The sequence below is a fragment of the Cajanus cajan genome, chromosome 1 (genome assembly GCF_000230855.2).
Source record: "Cajanus cajan strain Asha chromosome 1, NIPB_CcT2T_4, whole genome shotgun sequence".
Lineage (NCBI taxonomy): Eukaryota > Viridiplantae > Streptophyta > Magnoliopsida > Fabales > Fabaceae > Cajanus > Cajanus cajan.
Window position 1 is genome coordinate 18811927 of NC_138517.1, and position 25216 is coordinate 18837142.

At 33.8% G+C, this 25216-nt stretch overlaps 1 long non-coding RNA gene across 1 annotated transcript; it reads right to left on the reverse strand.

The window, feature by feature from the left end:
• Positions 1 to 8115: 8115 nt before the first annotated feature.
• Positions 8116 to 10223, reverse strand: LOC145953906 (uncharacterized). The gene is made up of 3 exons (XR_014431132.1): positions 9880 to 10223; positions 8277 to 9785; positions 8116 to 8175 (listed from the first exon to the last, which is right to left on the reverse strand). It is a non-coding gene; the product is annotated as an uncharacterized LOC145953906 (long non-coding RNA).
• Positions 10224 to 25216: the final 14993 nt, after the last annotated feature.

Consider the following 25216-nt stretch of genomic DNA (forward strand, 5'->3'; position numbering starts at 1 on the left):
ACATAGATACATATGATGCATGTCACACAAATCTTAATGTCGTAGACCCTTCACTTCACTTATCACATCACTTATTTACATATTCATGCTTCATCATGGTCATATACATAGTAGAGCTCATAATAACACAGTTCATAGGCAAAACATAGTTAAGAATCAATCATAAAATATAAAGGGTGTAGATGGGGTTACGCCCAATGCGTCCCAACTCATGCCTAATGTGAACACCTGCCTTTCATGACCTTGAGCGTGCCCAATGTGCGCATCGTTGTGCCAAAAGCGGAGCATACACGCACAATGGCCTAGGACACGAACCTAGCGGAGTTACCCAGGAAACCCCTAGAGGCTCACGTCTGATGGGGTTCACCACATGCCTGGTGCGAAGACCCCTAGGTACCTTCGTCCCTAATTTGTGATATGTGCCCGACGCACGTGGTGAGTTCCTGCCTAGCACGATGCGTAAAACCTGCACTTCTAGAAAATGAAGATTTAAAAAATTTACATGTATTCATCAAATCTCATAATTCAATCGGTACAAGCATTCTACTATACATATGGAACATGCAAAAGCATTCAATTCAAGCATATGAACATCAAATCATACAAATCAAGCATATCCCTAATTATTTTCCCATAGGGTTTGCCATAGGAACCCATAAAGCACTCTAAAGCAAATCAAAACACATTAATTTCTAAAATTAAACATACGCACATACTCAAAATTCAATATGGAATATGCAAGAACAATCAAAAGCAAGAACAAAAAACAATTGTACAAAACCCCTTCCCATAAGCATACATCATACAAAGGATTAGGGGGTCAATCCTACTATCTAACAGTTATTCTCGCACCCTAAGCGAGGTTTCTCACTCCCCCTTACCTTGATTAATCAAAGGCGAAGTGTGAGTAGTCTCTTTATAACCTTCCCCTCTTGGTTCTTCCGAGTCTTTAGAGCATTGAGAGTACATAAGAGGAAACATAAGGCAGAAGTGAGAAGTGTAGAACAAACTTTGAAGTCATATTTACTTAAAATAATTATAATAACAACAACAACAACAAAATTACTATTACGACCTCCTTTTCACCCTTTTATAAAACAATTAAAATAATCAAAATATAGTTCCTACTTTTAATTAAAATAACATATGTTTAACCCTAAATAAAATACATTTCCATAAGAATCTATCTTATATCAAATAATTTAAATACCTATTAAAATCATGCCTTATATCAAAATAGAGTTCACATAAAATAGTTTAAAATTTTAAAATTCTTCCAATAATTGCATTAAAATATGAAAATAATTATTAACGTATTCTTAATTTAATTTATGAAAGTTGGAGTGTTACAAAGACAACTCAACTAAACTTGAGACTACCTTGAAAATATTGAACTCTTAGGGTCCCACACTAGTGCAAAAGGGGGCTACTACGTCACCTGATTTACGTCAGAAACTGAAACACCTGACGTTGTAAAAACGCGGTGGCAGTTTCGTAAATATAGAGGGACTAATTTACGTCGGACAAAGGGGGGTCTGACGTAAATTAGACAATCTACGTCAGAGGGTTTTTGTAGCCGACGTAGATTGGCTAATTTACGTCGGACCCCCTTGTTCGACGTAAATTTCCCCCCTAAAATTCCCAACGTTCATTTCTCATTCCCGCGCCTCCCATTGTTTACGAAAACTACTATTACTTCTTCTCTTATTCTCTAAGTCTCCAAGTGCCTTTGTTTCCACATTTGACGTTTCTAAGTCCCTAAGAGTTTGCACATTACAAGTTTGAGGTTAGTTTTTTCTCTACGCAAATTTTTTGTTTATTTTCCACATTTTCTGTTATATAGATAATGAATCGAAGTTGGATGAATGCAAGTCACATTAGTCAAGAGTACAGAAATGGAGTTGAAGAGTTCTTGGAATTTACAAGAGAAAATGGGAAACCTATCAAAGGGGCATATTATTGTCCATGTGTTCGTTGTTTGAATCAGATACGTTAAGAAGTTGGAGAAATACGTGATCACCTGTTTATATATAGTATTGTGAAGAGTTATACAGTATGGACATGGCACGGAGAAATATTAGACATTCCAACAGTGTCAACAACTGAAAATTTTGAAGGGATGGACGATAACTTAGAAGAGATGATACGTGATGTTGGTGAAGAAAATTTTGAAAGAGCACATGTGTATGATACCTTAAAGTCTGATTTTGAGCAACCATTGTATCCAGGATGCAGTATGTTTACAAAATTATCAGCAACTTTAAGATTGTTTAGTTTAAAAGCAAGAAATGGCTGGATTGATAAAAGTTACACAGAATTGTTGGAGTTGTTGAAGGAGATGCTTCTAGAAGATAACACGTTACGTAATCGCAACTATGAGGCAAAAAAGATACTATGTCCAACGGGTTTGGAGTATAAGAAGATACACGCGTGCCCTAATGATTGCATATTGTATACAAATGATTTTGCTACACTGAAAGTGTGTCTGACATGTGGATTGTCGCGGTTCAAAAAGAAAACTGATGGAAGTAGTGGTGAGGAAGAAATAGAAGGTCCTCCTGCTAAGGTCTTATGGTATTTTCCAATAATACCTAGGTTTAAAAGATTGTTTGCCATTAAAGAGGATGCAAAAAACCTCACATGGCATGAAAATGTGACAATTTTCTTTGACATCCAGCTGATTCTCCGCAATGGAAGAGGATTAATGAAACATTTCCAGAATTTGGTGTAGAGTCAAGAAACTTGAGAATTGGTCTAGCTACAGATGGCATGAATCCTTATGGGAACTTAAGTAGTAAACACAGTTCATGGCCAGTTTTGTTGGTCATTTACAATTTTCCTCCTTGGCTATGCATGAAGAGAAAATATATTATGTTGTCTATGATGATATCAGGACCCCGAAAACCAGGAAATGACATAGATGTGTATCTTAGTCCATTGATTGATGACTTGAAAATGTTGTGGGAGACAGGAGTGAAGGTCTTTGATGCATATCGTGAAGAAAAATTTACCATGCGTGCAATGTTATTTTGCACAATAAATGATTTTCCAGCATATGGTAACTTGAGTGGGTATAGTGTGAAGGGTTATTATGCATGTCCTATATGTGAAGAAAACACAAGTTATACCCAATTGAAACATGGGCAAAAGACTGCGTACACTAGGCATCGTAAGTTTCTTGTTCGTAGTCATCCATACCGTAGATTGAAGAAAGCATTCAATGGATGTCAGGAGGATGAAATTGCCTCGACACTGCGCAATGGTGAAGAAGTATATCTACGGGTGAAGAACATTAAAATTATGTTCGGAAAGACGCAAAAGAAGTCAACTGAGAAAAATATCTGGAAGAAACGATCAATATTCTTTAATCTTCCTTATTGGTGCAAGCTAGATGTTAGACACTGCATAGATGTGATGCATGTGGAGAAAAATGTTTGTGATAGTGTAATTGGGACATTGCTAAACATCAAAGGAAAGACTAAAGATGGAGTGAAAGCACGACAAGATTTGGTGGAGATGGGTATACGTTCTGAGTTACATCCTCAGTCTATTGGAAGACGCACTTACTTGCCTCCAGCTTGTCATACTCTATCAAAAATAGGGAGAAAAAAAAAAGCTTTTGTGAGTGCTTACGTAGTGTGAAAGTTCCACAAGGGTACTCCTCAAATGTTAAGAGTCTGGTGCCTATGCAAGATTTAAAGTTAATTGGTTTAAAGTCTCACGATTGTCATGTCTTAATGCAACAACTTTTGCTTGTGGCTATTCGTAACATTTTACCATCTTCTGTTAGAGTTGCTATTACTCGATTGTGTTTATTCTTCAATGCCATTTGCAACAAAGTAATTGACCCTGTAAATTTAGATGAGTTAGAAAATGAAGCAATCACAATCTTGTGTCAATTGGAAATGTATTTTCCACCTTCATTTTTTGATATCATGGTGCATTTGATTGTTCATTTGGTTAGGGAGATTCAATTGTGTGGCCCGGTTTATCTTAGATAGATGTACCCTGTTGAGAGATACATGAAGATCTTAAAAGGATATGTCAAGAATCAATACCTCCTAGAAGCCTCTATTGCGGAGAGGTACATTGCAGAAGAAGCCATTGAGTTTTGTTCAGGGTACATGTCGAAATCAGAACCAATAGGAATTCCCAAGACTCGACATGATGGGAAACAATTTGGTAAGGGTACTCGAAGTTTATAGATTAGAACTGTGAGTCGAACAGAAGTTGACCAAGCACATTTGTATATATTGAACAACACTGATGAAGTAATTCCTTACATATCTGAACACATAGATGAAATCAAGATAGCACACCCCCAATGAATGAGAAATGGGTATTGAATGAACTTAACAAGAGTTTCTTAGCTTGGTTTAAGAAAAAGGTTTATGATGAGGTTAATGCTATTCTGATACACTTTTGAGACTCGCGCGTGGGCCTAACAACGATGTCATTACATTTGGTGGGTATGACATTAACAAATATTGTTTCTATACAAAGACAGAAGATGACAAAAGTAGAGTACAAAACAGTGGGGTTACAATTCAGGCTGAGGCTCTGCACTTTGCTAGTTCTAAAGATAAAAATCCCATTACAGCATCCATGAGTTATTTCGGAGTCATACAAGACATATGGGAAATTGATTATGTTACGTTTATAGTGCCTATGTTCAAGTGTAAATGGGTTGATGGCAATATGGGTGTGCGGATAGATGATTTAGGATTTACTTTGGTTGATTTGAATAAGGTTGGTTATAAGGATGAACCTTTTATTATGGAATATCAAGCAAGACAAATTTTTTATGTCAGGGATCCATGTAATGAGAAATGGTCAATGGTCCTCAAAGGAAGAACCGTGCATGGAACTCACGAAGATGAGTCTCTAGATATGCATGAGACACCGTCTTTCTCAAGCAGATCATTTGGTCCTATTGCAGACAATGAAGTGGACGAAATACATGCTATTCAAAGTGATCATGATGAAGGAATATGGGAAAACATTCCAACATAATAGGTTTCTATTTTTGTATTCGTTGTTTTTTTATTATTTTTTTTGTTGCTATATTGTTATTATCTTTTTTACTTTATTTGTCTATTAAGTTAATTCGTTGTTTTAATAATGAGAGTTTAATTTTTTCAAGATTATGGAGGATTCAGGGTCTGGCAGTGGAAGGAGGGAAGGTAGATCTGTCACCCAATTGTCTGGGTTGATAGCTGGACGCATTGCCAAGGAGAGGACACCGGTTGAGGTGGATCCTCGTTCTGGCAAGGCGTCAGGCCCAAATACTACCAAGTTTAAGAGCTATTTGGGAGTCCTAGCTCGACGACATGTTTCTATTATCATTCCATCATGGGATGACGTTCAGGAGGCTGATAAGAACCTCATGTGGCAGGATATTCAGGTATATACTTTCACATCCCTTCAATATTATATAACTTAAATACATTATTTATTAATTGTTTTTATTTTCATAGAAAAATTTTGACATTCCCAACACTGAGGTCATGAGGAGGAAGATGTTATCTGCCCTTGCCACCAGGTGGAGAGACTTCAAGACTTTCTTGACACGGGAGTATGTATTTGGAGAGCGACAAAATGAGACTCCCTGTCTAAAGTACCAGATCACTGATGAGGAGTGGATGCAATTTCGTGCCACTCGATTGGACCCTTCTTCGCAGGTTAGTTATTGATAACTCATACATTGACACAAATACTTAAGGTATATTTTAATTAATCTCATTTTCTTTTTTGTATTATTGCAGGCCAAAAGAATAGCTGCCCAAGAATGACAGAGCAAGAATGATGCACCTCATCTATTGTCAAGAGGGGGATATGAATTAAAAAAAATGAAGAAGGTTAGGGCAGATGCAGCAGGGGTTGAGTCTGCTGACCGTGTGGAGTCACCTCCCCGCCATGAGATGTGGATAACAGCCCAGACAAAATCAGATGGGCAAATGACTTCTGAGTCTACAAGGGTCGTTGCTGATAAAATAGTAAGTAAAAATATACAAACTAAGACTCTTCATTTCAACTCATTTAATTCATATGAGTAGTTTTAGGGTATACTTATTGTTAATATGTTGCAAGAGGGTTTAGTTGAGCAAACTACCCAGACCTCATTTGTTTCCCATGGTCGGGATAATATCCTCACAACGGCCATAGGAAGGCCAGAGCATGCAGGCCGTGTGCGTGGTGTTGGTGGTTCTTGGAGCCACCGAGATTTCTTTGGTGCATGATCATCGAGGAGCACTGTTGACTCTTGCAGTCAATAGGCTATGCAGAGAATGGAGATGTAGTTTGAAGAGAAATTGAAGAACATTCGAGAAGAGTTTAAATAGAAGTTTAAACTTTTTGCTCGTTCTCAGAAACAGACTGCAGTTGCTCATGATGGTGTTCGAGTCAACACTAAAGTGAGTTGTGCTGCTCCAGATCCCTCAGCGGAATAGACTCACACTGATGTACCAAACCAGTGTGAGTTATATGTTGAGGATGACCCCCCACGGTCAGTGGCTATTGGCCGAGTATTTGAGGGTGGCTCAACCATCCAAGGTGTCCCTCTAGAGCCAGACTGGACACGGGTTGTGGTTGACCAAGTTCAAGATGCTGCTGCTCCAGTGCCTTTGCCCAATATAGAGGTTCAACTAGTGGAGCAGGCAACCGACACATTCTTAGCTTGGCCAAAGCGTTTGGTCATGCCACTTTCAGCACGGGCAAAGGTAATACTATTATTACTCTTTTATATTCTTATAATTCTATTATTGTTTAACTAATTTTGATTATTTCTTTAGGATTTTATCGATCGTGGTAAGGAGGTCATGAGAGAACCTCACACTACAAGAAAAATCAGCATTATCTACGGAAAAATTCCGTAGATAATGATGAAAATCCGTAGATAACTGATAATTATCTACGGATTATCTACGGAAAAAAATTCGTAGATAATAAGGTCGTAGATAACGTTATCTACGGAAAATTTTCCGTAGATAACGTTATCTACGGAAAATTTTCCGTAGATAACGTTATCTACGGATTTTATCTACGGATATAAAATTTATCTACGGATGCGTTTATCTACGGAATTTATCTACGGATGCGTTTATCTACGGAATTTATCTACGGATGCGTTTATCTATGGAAATTTCTGTAGGTAAGTTATCTACAGAAATTTCCGTAGATAACTTACCTACGGAAATTTCCGTAGATAACTTACCTACGGAAATTTCCGTAGATAACTTACCTACGGAAATTTCCGTAGATAACTTATCTACGGAAATTTCCGTAGATAACTTACCTACAGAAATTTCCGTAGATAAGTTATCTACGGAAATTTCCGTAGATAAAACATAAAATAAAAAAAATAAAAAAAACAACAATTTCTCTTAGATTATCAACAGAACTACACAAGCACCAGCAACGCAACTCAAAAACAAGATCCAATCAGAAAAAAAAATGTAACAAAAAACTGCATAACAATAATTAAAAATGAAAACCAGCACCAAAATATCTAATAGCAACTCAAATTCAAAACAGTCAAACAATTCAAATCAAATAAAATAAAAGAAAATAAAATCCGCTTCAACAATCAACACAATTACACAAGCACCGGCAACAAAACTCGAAAACAAAATGCAATCAGAAAAAAAAAATGCAGCAAAAAATTGCATAACAATAATGAAAAAAAAGTGTGTATATATGATCATGAGAAGATCATCAACTTTAAGATTTCATGCACTTAAGAAAAGAACACAACAAATATTAGATAAAAATAAAAAATAAAAAACTACCTTGTGGATATTTCTATATGATTGCATACAAAACCATTACTGATAAAAAAAATATTAATTATCCAGATTTTTACGTAACATACAAGCCTTTTAAATTACAGAAAATATTGACAGGGTGAAAAGAATGAATGTACATCTGGGGAGGAGTAAAGAAGAGCCTGAATTTCTCCTTCTGTCAACTATCTCTTCTGCCTCTGATTGCAAGCGGGACAAAAGCTTATCTCTTCCATATATCTTTGTGTCTGGGTTATTAGTTCTCCCCATGTTATCATCCACATCCACCCATGATGAACCAAGCTTTCTGCCTTCCAGAGCTGCAGTAGCCGCTTTAGCTGACCAGAAGATAAAGAGAATATCATTGGCACGAAAATATTCTGCCCATTTCTCTCTGCAGGGAAAGATAAGACAGGACAAAATAATAAGCCATGATACAATAAAGGGCAATATTTGGTACAATATAAACCTCTTATGGGAATCAGACAACCAAACCTGATAGAAGCAGGTAAAAGATCGGCCTTGTTAACCAAAAGCAATGTGCGTTTGTGCTCATCAACCTCTCGTGCATAAGCCTGTCCCAAAGTAAAATTGGAGCAAAACTGATCATGATTGGCATACACAATAGTGATTCTTAAAAAGAAATGAATGAAATATATACGAAAGATCCAAAGTACGCTACACAGATTAAAGATGTACAATGTCTGGTTAAATCTATCTCACTATTGCTTGTTACACTTTTTACAGAGATTAAAGTAAGTTACGATGTTTTAAAAAATAGAAGTAGGGACTCTGAATGGCTGCTGCGACTGTTTTGAACTTCATTGCATTAAAGCTGCCCTAAAAGAATATCCATGATCCCAAGTTCTCTACCAGAGCATCTCAAAGTTGAAAAATGAGATTGTTTTTAGGATTAGGATCACTTTTCAGTTTGCAGCTAATGATGCAGGTCCAACTTGTTTGGCCTTTTTCCTTTGTTTTTGTTTGAATAACAAGCCAAATTAAAAAAGGGCAGCTAATAATCTAATCAATGTGATCAATACAGTGAAACAGGAAACAATAACAAAAAACTGCACAGTATTGTGGAATTGTTGCTGTATCTATCAACATACTAGTAACAACCATCTAAAATGGAAAAGGGGGGCAAAAGAGTTGCAACAGGAGTATAAGTTCAAGCCAATAAAATAAAAGTCTTTTATTACTTTCAAGAATGGAACAAAAGAACATCTTCTGTTCTATGTTTATGGTAAGGGTAGATAAATCTGGAGCTCATTTAATTAATTTAATCTCAACTTGGTATCTTTGAGGCAACAAAAGGTTGAAGCAATTAGAAACCACCAACCACTATATGGTTCTTTGGATAAGCATAATTTGGGAGGGAAAAATAATATTTTTCATAAGTGTTGGATATAAGTTTCAAAAAAAATATATAAATTTCCTAAACAAGCATAGCACTACAAATAACCTTTTAAAAAAGTAGAACTAGAAAAGTTGTTTCCTACTACATTGCTAATTAAATTTAAAGACTTCAAGGTTGCTCAAACACTTTCAAATAAATTTAAACCAAAGAAAATATATTTGCTAACTCTAAAATATATGAAAAGCTAATATGCAACTAAATCAATTTTATTATAAACTTAATAACATTGAGGTGAAAATAAATACCTCCATCAGTGGAGTATCAATACTTTGGTGAAAGAAGTGAAAGAACTAACCAAAATATCAAAATCTAATTCTTTTGGTGATTTTTCATCCGTTATAGGAACACGTTCATAATCAACAAGATATCCCTCCACTTGCAATTCCTGATACACCTACAGCAAAGAAAACAACCTTGATGCATTTCTATCAGAAAATTGATTGAGAATTATGACACTCCCAAAGCAAACAAGTTTCAGCCATACCTCTAGTGGTGTCTTCACATAATTACTTGACACGGGCTCCCATTGGTCCACTGTCTGCCCATCTGGCAGTTCATCAGTCACAAGGATCTTATTTCCATATCTGTTGCATCCACATGCAAATAAGATAAACAGTAATGAGTAAAGACAAGCACAAATTCAAAGGACAAGCTGCAGTTAACGCAGCACATAAATACCTTGCAGCTTCCACCAGAATGTCTTCTTTCAAACGAGCTTCCATTTGCTCAACCCTCTCCCTATTAATTCCCTAATTAAGCACAGAATGCCACACAACTCAACAAACTCAATCATTCAACCAAATTATAAGCAAAGCATCACACTAAATTGACAGCCAGCGCAACATACCGTATACTCAAGGTTGGAGAAGGGCCTCTCCACATCTCGCAAAACAAAGGGACGGCCATTAATGTACGCAAGCTGATTCCAACAAAGGAAGAAAATAAAAAAAAATAAAAAAAAAGTTAGGAAAGACCGAGTTAAAGTATTAAAGCTGAACTAACGAGTAAGAAGAAAGAATTAGGCTGAACTAAATTGCAGAAACGACAAATAGTTTCGAAAAAGCAGAACAGACCGGCTCCTCGCGAAGGCTAATCCAGAGAACTTTGAATCGAGCGCCAATGTGGTTGAGAACGTTCCGTATTCCATGAATCGTGGGAATGGCAACACCGTGAACATGCAAGGAGTCGGATGCCTAAGAATAACGGCATTGAAATGAAATGAAGAGCAGAATAGGATTAAGGAAAGAAAAAAAGCGAAGAAGAAGACCTACCTGGCGATAATTGGGAGCGCCTTCGATCTGAGGAGACAGACGCTTGTTCTGGCAACCAGGGAAATGCTCGGTCTTGAGAATGGTTTTCTTCCCCAAGACACAACCGCCTCTCATCTTCATCACCTGCTCCGGCTCCTTCGGTATCATCGACACCTTCTCACTCAAATTCCAATTCAAATTTTGAGCTTTCTGAAAGTGTCGTGCCTCTCTTCTCTGTATATTAGGGTTTAAAATCGTGCCTCTCACGAACCTCGTGCCTCTCTTCTCTGTATATTAGGGTTTAAACTTTGCCTCTCTTCTCTTCTTTGTGACGTTTTGTGTTTTAAGAATATATTTTTTATTTAAAAAAAAAACTACCATTTTAACTCCTATAAATAATAGGAAATAAATATCTTTAAAATACAATTATTTTTAAAATTACTATATTATATTTTTTATTAATTAAATTAATATATAAATAATATTTTAATTTAAACTTGAAAATAATGATTAATATAATTTAATTTAAATGCAAAATAATAGTATTTCAAATTTAAAATAATAATATATTTATAATAACAATAATAATAGTTCAATTTTGAAATTTTAACAAAATCTTAAAGTTTTATGTATAACACTTTTTCTTTGAATATAAAAAAAATTATATTCTCTCTAAATAACTACGTAAAATCTTCTAATATTTTATCTACCTATCATTATTAGTGGCACAAAGTGATTTAACATCTCTAGTATTTATAAAAATATTTAATTTTTAATATTATTTTTTAAAAAAAAATTAGATAAAATCATTTTAATATTATTGTGATATAGAATGTCATTTTGAAAGTTATTTAGTTACTTTTTATATTTTTATTTTATTTTCAATCAAAATTTATTTTCATGATAAACAAGTATTATTTCTTAAAACATATCATTATTCATTGATCTTATTACATAAAAATTTATTATATAATATCTTAAATAAGTTATTTCTTTAAATATATCCTTATTTATCGGATGTTTAATAGTAATATAATTTGTTGAAATCTTTATTAATATGATTCGCTGAATATCTAATTAAAACTTACATCGTATAAAATCCAAATTAAAGAAAAAGGTAACAAACACATGTACGATGACAACTAATAAACTAAAAAACCATAAACAGAAAATGAAACACAAAAGGAAAGCAAATTATATATATATATTAAAGAAGATGGATCTTTTTACTCTAAGAGTTACATAGACTTACTCCGTTCAATAACTCATTTTCTCTATGAAATTTCAATTATCTAACCGTTCAATTTAAAGTTCTTAATGCATAGATCAAATATGTAAATTGTTAGAAAATTTAAAAATCATTTGATACTTCGTTTCATTAATTTTAATCAATGTATAAAATGATTCTATGATTATCCGTCAATTTGAATTAATGAAATGAAGTATCAAATGATTTTTAAATTTTTTACAAATTTGCAAATTTGATCTATGCATTAAAGTTTTTAAATTGAACAGTTTGATCGTTAATAATAATTAAAAATTATTTATTTATTTAGGTTATCACATACCATTATACATTTCATGTCTTTAAATCTTTTAATAAAAAGTTAAATTAATAACTAAAAATTATTTATTTATTTCTTAAGAATTGAGGGTATATAATTATCCATTATTTTGGAGACAAAAATTAGTTACAAGATGACGTATATATATTTCCCTTTATCTATTACTATATACATATAATCAAACAACTATATATTTAACTATTTTTCTTCCATTCATTTCCTCAGTCTCTTTGTCTCTGTCTCTATATATATAGAGAAACAGCTTATACTAACAGTAATACCGGGTGTAACTTTTATTAAGTATTACACACCACTCGATAATTAATTATTATATTATGAATAATAATAATATATATATTTAATTCATCTTTAAAAATAATTGAAGTTAAAAGGAAAAGAAATTTGATTAAATTAATATATTTTAAAAAATTAAAGACTCAATTGAGTATTTTCAAAATAAATTTAATATTTAAATAAGAAAATTAATTATTGAATCTTTTAAAAATAAGATAATCAAATTTAACTTAAAAAATATTAAATAAATTATATGAATTATTATATAATATAAGAAATATTTATAATTAATATAAATAGAAATATAAATTATTAATTGTTATATTAGTTTTTATTTGTTAAAAAAATTCAATCTTTAATTTGTTTCTTACGTTTAATAAAGTAAAACTGAATTCATCTTTTCTTTATGTTTTCCATTAAATATGGTACACAAAAGTTAAAGCTATTCATTATTCTAAATTATATTTTAATTAAAAATAATTTTTTAGTAAATAAAAAGTATTATAATAAATAATTAAACTAAAAAAAATAAATTTTATAATGATTATTTTTTTTAATGATGTTAAATTAAATATTTTAATTATTTTATAAAAAAAATGTTTTACCTACGGAATTTATCTACGGAATTTTTTTCGTAGATAATTTCCAGTTATCTACGGAAATATCCGTAGATAAGTTATCTACGAAAATTTCCGTAGATAACTTATCTACGGAAATATTCCGTAGAAAATTAAATATTATCTACGGAAAATATTCCGTAGATAATTAAATATTATCTACGGAAAAATTTCCATAGATAAAATTCCGTAGATAATTAAATGTTATCTACGGAAAAATTTCCGTAGATAATATTCCGTAGATAATAACAATTTTTCTTGTAGTGTCATGTTGATCATGCTAATATTGCAGAAGCTGTGGATGAACCCATATCTAGGCTTCTATCCATATTACCACGATTAAAAAAGAAGCCAATTCAATTGTAGTGGGACATTAGAGTTTTTGGAGTTGATAGCTCTGATGTTCCACTATACATATCCCTGCCTGATGCATTAGAGATTGTTGGGGGAAACTCCATGTTAAATATATCTATCATACAGTTGTGGGCCATGTAAGTCATATTTTCTTTTATGAGTCTAAATTTACAATAATTACATTTAACTTATAATAATTATTTGTGTTAGGTACATGGACAAATTGAGTGTGGAGCAAGCACAAGCACAACTATATGGATTTATTGAGCCTCAATCCATCCAAAAATCAAGAAACACTTAGGTCCAGATCTAGCAATATATGCAAACATGGATGAGTGACTCACGAAGAGATATATACATGGTTCCATACGTTGACCGGTTAGTTTTTTAATTGGTTTTTTAATCATGGTAATTTTATACCTAATTTGTTTGTCATACAATGTAGGTCCCATTGGCAGTCAATGGTAATCATTCCTAAGGAATACACAGTGGTGTGGTTTTGTTCACTACATCGAAAACCAAGCCACGAAAATAAATGCCAATTACAAGGGTAACTAAAATTTTTCATTATCTTTTAAAACTGTAATTATATATATTGGCTAACATCGCTTTTTATTTCAATTAATTAGAATCATGTCTGGAGCTAATATTTTAAGTGGAAGAAGCAGATCATCAAAGACATTGCACTTCATATACCCTAAGGTTAGCAAATTAATTAATACAGCCAATAATATTTAAATTTATTGACTTTGGAAATAATAGTTATTTGTTTCTCATTTTAGTGTAATAAGCAACAAGACTCGTTTGAATGTGGCTATTACATCATGTATTGGATGAGAGCCATAGTTTCTGCGGGTATTACTGATTCTTGGGCGCAGGTAATTCATATCAAAATTTATTTAAGTATATTTACCTTTACGATAATTAACATTGCATATTAATGACACTTAAATTAATGTTTCAGGTCTTTCAAGATCCATCTCCATTGCCTGAAGATGAGATGATCAAGATAAGAGAACAATGGTCAACTTTTTTTCTTAAAAGTATATAATAGTTAGATTTCTAAGTTTAGTTAGTTAGATATTATGTTTATAGTTTGATAGCATTGACAAACATATGTTTCATAGCTTTTTTAAGATAATAGGATTTACATTGTCATAATTTATGCTTTTTAATATTTATATATTATTTTCTTTTTGTCATTCAATTTTGAAATATTATTTGAATTTCTATTCTGGACTGCCTGGTTTAGGTTTGATATTCTGGACTATATATATATGCAGGTGTTGGGTATATCAAAAAATAATAAACGTTTAAAAAAAATGCCAGAATTTACGTCGGACAATAAGACCATGTCCGACGTAAATTTACGTCGGACCTAGCACTGGCCGACGTAAATTTATGTCGGACATGGTGTTGTCCGACGTAAATTCTGGCATGATTTTCCCCTTTTTAAGCCCCTTTTTACGTCGGGCATAGTAAATCTCCGGCGTAAATTTACGTCGTCTTTGACAAGCGACGTAAATTTACGTCTCCTGTATTAACGTCGGATGCTTTTTCGACGTAAAAGGCTTCAAATATCCGACGTTAAAGACCCCTTTTGTACTTGTGCCTTGACCACTAGAGTTCGAAACAACACCTCTAACAACACATAATTTAATGTACAATACATATAATTAAATTATAGCACCACAAAAACAACATTGTTACAAGTATTACATTTTATTTAATGAGTTACATATATATATATATATATATATATATGATTTTTTTATATAAATATTAATTTATTTATTTATTTTGGATAACAATGTTATTGGTATGGAGATACCAATTTTCTTAAGAGAATCCAGATTAGTACCATTCAAACGGACAAATTGTTAGTAATTAATTAACTAATTTTATGTGAAAAAATTTTAGGTTTAAATATATTTTTAACCTTTTAAAATTAACTAATTTTGGCTTTAGTTATTTTCTTTATATTTTATCATCTAAAGTCAAAATTATTATTTTTAATCTTTATTATTTCGTGATCTATATTAACTATACTACTATGTTTAGCATGCGGTATAACACTTCTAAAAAGTATTATAAATCCTTAAAATAAATATTATTTATCTTTTTTAAAATGAAAATCATCCTTTTTCATTATAAAGTTTACACCAACATATGAATCTATATACTGATTATTTAGCCCGGTCATCTATATACTGATTTTATTTTATCCAACTTAATTAAATATCGAACGTGCTATTTAAATACAGCCTTAAAAAAACGTTATTTAAATATCATAGTTTCATGCTTATGATTATTTAGCTCTGTCATATCTATATACTGATTTTATTTTACCCAACTTAATTAAATACCTAACGTTCTATTTAAATACAGCCTTAAAAGAAACCTGTTATTTAAATATCATAGTTCTAATTCAAAAGATTATTAATCATGCCAATTAATAATTAACGGTTTCAATCAGTGACCAAAAGCACCAATGGCCAAAGTCGTGAATCACGTTTGCAGCAATGGTGGGGAAATATATATTATTAGGTCATCTTTACCGACGCAAATTCTAAAGCGATCCCCTTTTTATTTTTATATTTTTTACTTTTTATGGGATGCGTAGAAAGTTGTTATTTATTTATTTTTTAATTTCTGTGTGCCACAACTTTAAAGTATACCCATATATATATATATAGAAAGAGAGCGAGTTATAATTATACCAATATAATTTTTAGTAAGTATTACACCGCTTAATAACTTTATATTAAATGTGAATTTTATAAATCCAACCATTAGATTGAAAGTTCATATCATTTTATACGTGTATATCAAATTTTGTTAAAATTAAACAACTTAAAGATAATCAAAGCATTCATATAATTTAGTGTATTTTGAAATGAATATATTACGACAATTTTTTTTATTACAAAAATGAAGTATCAAATCATCTTAAATTAATATAAAATTTTGTATATATGATATAAGAGATATGAACTTTCAATCTAACGGTTGAATTTACAAAATTCACATTTAATATAAAGTTATTGAATGGTGTAATACTTAGTAAAAGTTACACCGGTATAATTATAACCCCTCATATATATATATATATATATATATATATATATATATATATATATATAATATTAAGTGGACTGAAAACATAAATCTAAGTTGCCAGTTAAGAAAATACTGCAAAATAGCTACGTAGTAGCCCAACAACTCCGCTATCTTGCAACATGACTCTCAAAAAGTGATCATCTTTTAGCTTATTCTAACCCTATTCACATGATAAGTATGTGTCATGATCATCGTAATCCAACCACAAGAAAAAATGCAAGGTTAAGCTTAGCTTTAAAAAAAATAGTATAAAATTATTAAACTAACTATACAACAACTTTAGCATACAACATACACCTACAATTCAACAACACACTAGTGCAAAAGACGGATATTACGTTGGTTATTTAGGGGTTTTTACGTTGGATATAGGTCTGACGTTAATGCGGGAGACGTACATTTACGTTGGTTGTCATGGGTCGACGTAAATTTACGTCGGACGTTTCTGAGAACTGATGTAAAATTATGATGCATAAATTTATGTCAGACTGTGTTATGTCTGACGTAAATTTACGTCGGACTGTGCTATGTTCGACGTAAATATATGAGTTTTTTTAAAAAAAAAATTGCTTTATTATTAATACACCTAAAACCTGCATATATACAATCCAGAATCCAAATTCAAGTAGTAAACATAACCCAAGCAGTCCACAGTAATCTCAAAATTTATATTTACAATGACTATCCTAAAAAGAAAATAATGTATAAATAAAAACCATAATTTTAAACAATATAAATCCAATTATCCTAAAAAAACGTACAGAACATAAGTTGCCTATTGCTATTAAACTATGAACATAATATCTAACTATCCAACTAACTAAACTTAGAAATCTAACTAATTTATAGTTTTAAGAAAAAAAGTTGTCCATTCCTCTCTAATCTTTGTGATATCTTCTTCAGCCAATGGAGATGGATCTTGAAAGAATTGAAACATTAATTTAACTGTTGTTAACATGCAATGTTAATTCTCATAAAAGTAAATATACTTAAATAAATGTTGAAATGAATTACCTCCACCCAAGAATTAGTAATACCTGCAGAAACTATGGCTCTCATCCAATACATGATGTAATAGTCACATTCAAACGAGTCTTGTTGCTTATTACACTAAAATGAGAAACAAATAACAATATTATTTTCAAAGTTGATAAATTCAAATTTTATTGCCTCTATTAAATAATTTTCTAACCTTAGGGTATATGAAGTTCAATGTCTTTGATCTGGCTCTTCCACTTAAAATATTAGTTCTAGACACGATTCTAATTAATTCACATAAAAAAGATGTTAGCCAATATATATAGTTACAATTTTAAAACATAATAAAAAATTAAAGTTACCCTTGTAATTGGCTTTTCATTTCGTGGCTTGGTCTTCGATGTAGTGAACAAAACCACACCACGGTGTAATCCTTAGGAATGATTACAATTAACTGCCAATGGGACATACATTGTATGACAAAAAAATTAGTTATAAAATTACCATGATTAAAAAACAAATCAAAAAACTAACCCTTCAATTTATGTAGCCATGTATATATGTCTTCTTGAGTCACTCATCCATGTTTGCATATATTGCTATATCTGGACCTTTGTATTCCCTGATTTTTGGATGGATTGAGGCTCAATAAATCCATATACTTGTGCTTTTTCTTGCTCCACACTCAATTTTTCAATGTACCTAACACAATTAATTATTAAAAGTTAAATGTAATTATTGTAATTTTAGACTCATAAAAGAAAATATCACTTACATGACCCATAGCTGTATGATAGAAATATTTAACATGGAGTTTCCCCCAATAATCCCTAATACGTTAGAGAAGGATATGTATAGTGGAAAATTAGAGCTGTCAACTCCTAAAACTCTAATGTCCCACTACAATTGAATTGGTTTCTTCGTCAATCGTGGTAATATGGTTGGAAGCCTAGATATAGGATCATCCTCAGCTTCTATGATATCAGCATTATCAATAACAACTTCTCTCATGACCTCCTTACCACGATTGATAAAATCCTAAACAAATAATCAAAATTAGTTAAACAATAATGGAATTATAAGAATATAAAAGAGTAATAATAGAATTACCTTTGCCCATGCTGAAAATGGCATCACCAAATGTTTTGGCCAAGCTAAGAATGTGTCAGTTGCCTGCCCAACTAGTTGAACCTCTGTATTGGGCAAAGGCACTAGAGCAGCAGCATCTTGAACTTGGTCAACCACAACTCGTGTCCAGTCTGGCTCTAGAGGGACACCATGGATGGTTGAACCACCCTCAAATACTCAACCAATAGCCATTAACCGTGGGGGGTCATCCTCAACATATAACTCACACTGGTTTGGTACATCAGTGTGAGTATGTTCCCCTGGGGGATCTGGAGCAGCACAACTCCCTTTAGTATTGACTCAAACACCATCATTAGCAACTGCAGTCTGTTGCTGAGAACGAGCCAAAAGCTCAAACTTCTGTTCAAACTTTTGTCGCATGTTATTCAATTTTTCTTCAAACTGCATTTGCATTCTCTACATAGCCTCCTGACTGCAAGAGTCAATAGTACTAATCCTCGGTGGTGGTGGACCAAAGTAATCTCGGTGACTCCAAGAACCACCAATATCACGCACACGTCTTGGGTGCTATAGCCTTCCTATGGCCGTTGTGAGTATATCATCCCGACCATGGGGAACAAATGAGTCCTAGGTGGTCTGCTCAACTAAACCCTCCTGCAACATATTAACAATAAGTATACCCTAAACTACACTTATAAATTGAATGAGTTGAAATTAAGAGTTAGTTTGTATATCTTTACTTATTATTTTATCAACAATGACCCTTGCAGACTCAGAAGTCATTTTCCCATCTGATTTTATTCGAGCTGCTATCCACATCTCATAACAAGGAGGTGGATCCAGAAGGTCAGCAGACTGAACTCCTGATGCCTCTGCCCTAGCCTTCATCAGTTTTTTTTTTTTTTAATTCATATCCCCCTCTTGACAATAGATGAGGTACATCATTCTTGCTTTGTCCTTCTTGGGCAGCTACTCTTTTGGCCTGCAATAATACAAATAAGAAAATGAGATTAAAATATACCTTAAGTATTTGTGTCAATGTAAGAATTATGAATAACTAACCTACCAAGAAAGGTCCAAACGACTGGCACGAAATTGCATCCACACCTCGTCAGTAATCTGGTACTTTAGACAAGGAGTCTCATTTTTTCGCTCTCCAAATACATACTCCCGTGTCAAGAAAGTCTTGAAGTCTCTCCACCTGGTGGCAAGGGCAGATAACATCTTCCTCCTCATGATCTCAGTGTTGGGAATGTCAAAATTTTGCTATCAAAATAACAACAAATAATAAATAACGTATTTAAGTTATATAATATTGAAGGGATGTGCAAGTATATACCTGAATATCCTGCCACATGAGGTTCTTGTCAACCTCCTCAACGTCATCCCATGATGGAATGATAATAGAAACATGACGTCGAGCTATGACTCCCAAATAGCTCCTAAACTTGGCAACATTTGGCCTGACACCTTGCCAAAACGAGGATCCACATCAACCTGTGTCCGCTCCTTGGCAATGCGTCTAGCTGTCAACCCAGACAATTGGGTGACAGATCTACCTTCCCTCCTTACACTGCCAGACCCCAAATCTGCCATAACCCTGAAAAAATAAAACTCTCATTATTAAAACAACGAATTAACTAAATAGACAAATAAAGTAAAAAGGATAATAACAATATAGCAATAAAATAACTAATAAAACAACGAATAATACACAAACACAAACCTATTAGGTTGGTCCCTCTTAATAATTAAATTCTCCTTCTTTAATGCAACTGGAACAACCCGTTCTGAAACCAGAACGATCCGTTATAGATGCATTAATTTTGTGTTAATTGTCCATCTGGAACGACCTGTTCTAAACCGAAACGGCCCGTTCCAGATGAACAATTAACAAACAATAACTACAACCAGAACGGCCCGTTCTGGTTGCAGAACGGGCCATTCCAGATGAATCATTCATAAAATAGCTAATGCAAGTCACGATTTTTGAAACTAACCTCAAATGTGCAGGCCCAATGCAAAACTCAGGATATCAAGAACGTGCAGAAGAACTCAGGATCAGAAACTCAGATTCTTTACTCTTTTGTTCACAAATAAACTAAGGCACACGCGAGAAGAGAATGAAAAGGTGGGGATATTTAAACTCATTTACGTTAGACGTTGTAGGGTCTGACGTAAATTATACAATCTACGTCGGCCACAATAGACGTCTGGCGTAGATTGTCTAATTTACGTCGGTCCCTACAACGTCCGATGTAAATGAGTTCATTATTAATTACAATACTGCCACCGTATCTTTTTTATGTCGTGTTTTGGTATCTGTGACGTAAAAGAGGTGACGTAATAGCCCAATTTTCCACTAGTGACATATCCTACTTGATACATGTCGCCACCCGCCGAAACGGACATTGGCATTCGCGACGATGGTCGGACTCTTTTTAGTTTTGAAAAATGATGGATTGTTAGAACGACTTATTCTCAAACTGAGACCTCATCGAACTAACAATTTTGTTAAATGATTCTCACCAATCCATGTTAATCCCAAACGGGACCCTCCATGGATTAGTGGTTTTCGCAAAAAGGGGTTCTTGGAGTCGCCACCAATGTTTTACTCAAAACATTGGAAAAAGATATAAGGCAATTGATTTTCACAAATCAACTTGGCCATCACAACCAGAGTTGGGTAAGGGAGTCGATTACGTGCGGGGAAGGTGTTAGCACCCCACAACGCCCCTTTCGGGTTCCCTATGACGGATTATTTCATAAATAATAACGTAAAATTACTAAACTACCCCTATTTATTGGAACGATTATAAGTGAACTATCTACATGATGAAAACTTTAAACGTGCAATGCAACAATCAAAAAGCGGTAAAAGAAAGGATTTGGGAAGAAACCTTTGAAGTGTGCTTTTATATACTCAAAAAAGAAGTTAGGAGGCTTTTTGACGCTCCTTCCCACTACACGTTCGCTCGCTCCTTTCCCTAAAAATAATGTTTACTATGGAAATCAAAGAGATTTCCCTTCGACTTGTTCGAGTCTCAAGCTAATGGCTCATGAACTCAAGAACTTAGTCGGATCGGCTCCCGGAGGGATTTCTAGGGCAGAGAATAGCTCAAAAACCCAAGAATACTCAGCCAGAGGGTGGAGGAATGCTCCAAAAGTGTCAAAAATGTCTGGAAGGACGAGCCAATGACGTCCTATTTATAGGATTGAGGCGCAGTACAGCCTAGAGGGTCAATACGGCCCGTACTGAGTTTTTGAACTACAGTACGGCCGTATTGAATTTGGTACGGCCGTACTGAAGTTCAAAAACTTCAGTACGGCCGTATTGAGTTCACTACGGCCGTACTGAACCTCTGGGAGGGTGTATTGAGCTCCAATCCTCGCACACCCTTATTCTAAGCTACTCTAAGACTTCTAGACCTACAAAGAATCATCCTAGGGTCTTCCAGGAGTCCTTCCGGCTGACTTTCCTTCGGTCTTCGAGAGTCTTTGAGTCTTATTTCCGACCCGGACAATTTTAGGGGTCTACAATACATAGACCACACAACTTACTAGCATACTAACTTAGTATATCAATAATACAACTTCTTAGCACAACACGTGATCAACACAATAGTTGACAAAAGAACAACTTAAACAAGATTACAACATAACAACATATATTAACTTTCAACATATATCAAGTTAACAACATATCAACATAAGAACATGATGCATCGTCACACATTTCAATTAAGAGATTTCTTTTAACACATGTGAGCACTCTAAGTGGTTTGACCCCAAAACTAACTTAACAACGTGATCTTTATGGGCTAGCAAGATTAACAAAAAATTTGGATATCAATCCCCAACATGACATGATTTCTCAAATTTCGTCACTTGAACTAGAAAAGTCAAATATTCTTATCAGGGTTTAGATAGCTTAGGTGTGAGCCTACCACAACCTTAGCATGCATAACTAAGCCTATATGGAATTAGCCCGCCAACTACCCTACAAAATACTATGCCCCTTCTAGTATTTATAAGTTAGGGAATTTGGCCCCCAACCTTATACCTTACTCAGTTCTTCACTTCATACATGTATGGCTCAACCTTACCCCAATATGATTTTATATTGGTCATTTTTAATCAATTTGGCTCGGCCTGACCCCTATATTGTATTAACTAAGGACCAAAAGGAGACTAAACACTCCACTCCAAGAGACAACTATACTCAAGAAGGATTTTTCAACAATTGAGCTTGTAGAGCTCCACAACACCATATCCTCACAATGGAATATTCATCTTTTAAAACAACACCTTTCCTCTCTAGTCCCATGTCAATCATCATAGTATAAGTACATGCATTAAGCATTCACAACATAATCCAACACTACACATCCTATCATCATACAACTATACTATAAATTAAATTATGACTTTCATTTATAGTCAACTTGCAATTTAAGCAACTAAACATCATTATACATCATCCTAGATCCGTGCATAATGAACTAGAATCACACAATCACATAACTCATGTGAGTAATATATTTAACACATATTCAACACTTACTCAAATAAACAACAAATTCTCATTTAGTAACCCATGCTCGATGCCAATCTACTAGCGCTCGACATGGATGAGGTAAAGAACCTTTGTGTTAATCACGTCTGATGTAACTATACCTACTTTTGACCAAAATTGGACAAAATGTCTCTATTTGACTCATGTCCAATGCCATTCAACCTAGGCTCGGCTTGGTCCAAGCAAAGAACTACTACCTTGATCATGCCTAGCACCACTCAACTAGGGTTTGGCATCGCCATGTCAAAGAGCCTTTGAGGCAACCATGCCTAATACCCCTTAACCCATGTTCGACGTGACTAAGTCAGAGAGCTCGCCTCTAACTCACACTCGAAGCTACCAATTTCGTGCTCAATGTTAGTGAGGTAGAGGAGCCTCTAGCCTACATCATGCCTAGGGGTGAGTATATGGACTAGTCTGACCCATTTAAGGCCTAAACCATGAAGCCTGCATTTTTAACGGGCTAGATAATCCCGACCCGTGAAATAAATGGATTATTTTTTAGGGTCCGTATTCAGCCCATGAAAGCCATGGATAAACAGGCTAGTCCGTGAACCCAATTATTTTTACCCTAAACCCAATTATGTTTGATTTGTTTTAATAAATATTGAAAAAATCAATGAGCTTTATTTCTCCTTCCTTAATCTATGAAGACATAAAGGAAAAAATACATAAAAATTAATATAAATATATTTGTAACAACATCAAACATTGGTAATAATATATCAAACTCTTGAAAAGCAAAGTTTACATATACTAACAAAAAATTGTTGTTCTTACGTGGGCTACCCGTAGGGTTCACATGCGAAGTCCACGAAGTCCATAGACTTTGCAGGCCGGGCCAGAAACTTTATTATTCTTATATGAATTTTAAAAATTGGATCCATATCCATGTGGACCACAGGCTAAACGGACCGGTCTGCAGGCTTGAGTCCATATACCCATCCCTAATCACACCTGACACCATGAAGTTGCCCCCGACGCGATGGTGATTCCTACACTTGGTAGAATGTACAATTTTGGCTCTCATTGCTTGAAATTCAGTTCAAAGTAACATGCAATACCAAAAATCACAATAACTACACATCATAAACAACTCATATGTACAATTGTTAAGTCCCATTTCTACTTACTTTCTAATACAAATTATTAAGCAAATTTAACTCCTTCATTCAATCTTGCATAATATTTGTTCTCTCTTGATTCAAATTTTGTGCATATATAGCTAACTCAAAAAAGTCATCTAACAATACCCTCATACACCTTATTTTTTGTGTAGGTATTAAGTAGAAGAGTTGATGATGAGGATCCATGGAATTGGAGCTTGAAAGAGCCAAAAATGAAAAGCTAAGGAGTAGGAGAAAGCACTTTGCGCTGGACTTATACGTTGGTCTCTCGGGCATGCTCAAGATAGAGAGCATCACTCTCTGAAATTCACTATTGTGTCGGGCACATATGTATTTGCACTGGACATGATTTTAGGTAGAGAACAACAACTCACTAGAAGATTTTGTGTCGAGCACGAAAATATATTGCACCAGGCGCGTAGAACCTACCCTAACTCATCCAACTCGTATTTGAACACATTTTCAAGGGTTTTCCCCTCATTCACACAAGGGGTGATTTCTAGGAACTGTGAAAGGGATTTCTATTGCTTGGGATTGTGCCATGTGTGAATCTTTCCTTCAGTTCTTCCATTTTCTCTTCCATCACTAATTTTGATTTGCCCTCAATATTTTTGAATGGTTGTACCCAATTTTTTTGGGGTTAAATGTAACTAACTAAACTCTTATGTATTATCTATCCTATCAATGATAAATGCTTATTTCATTCATTGTTGTATTGTGTTTCTATTTTTAATGCTTGCTTTGGATTGATCTTCCATTGCTTGATATAGGATTCATTGCGTGTTGGAAAATTACCTTTATAACTAGTTTTGAAGCAAAATACCTAATGGAAATTGTATCTAGGAATGGAGCTTGACCCATTAGTAGTCTCAAACCGTAGTCATTAATGAGGGTTCATATATTGGATACTCGAGGGATTGATATCCAATATATGTTCCTAGGCTCCTTCTCTAAGGAATTAGGATACTTATGGGGTGACTAAACAATGTTTGAACAAAAGAAGAATTAATTCATAAGAGTGTAGTTCGGTGAAGTCTAACCCTCA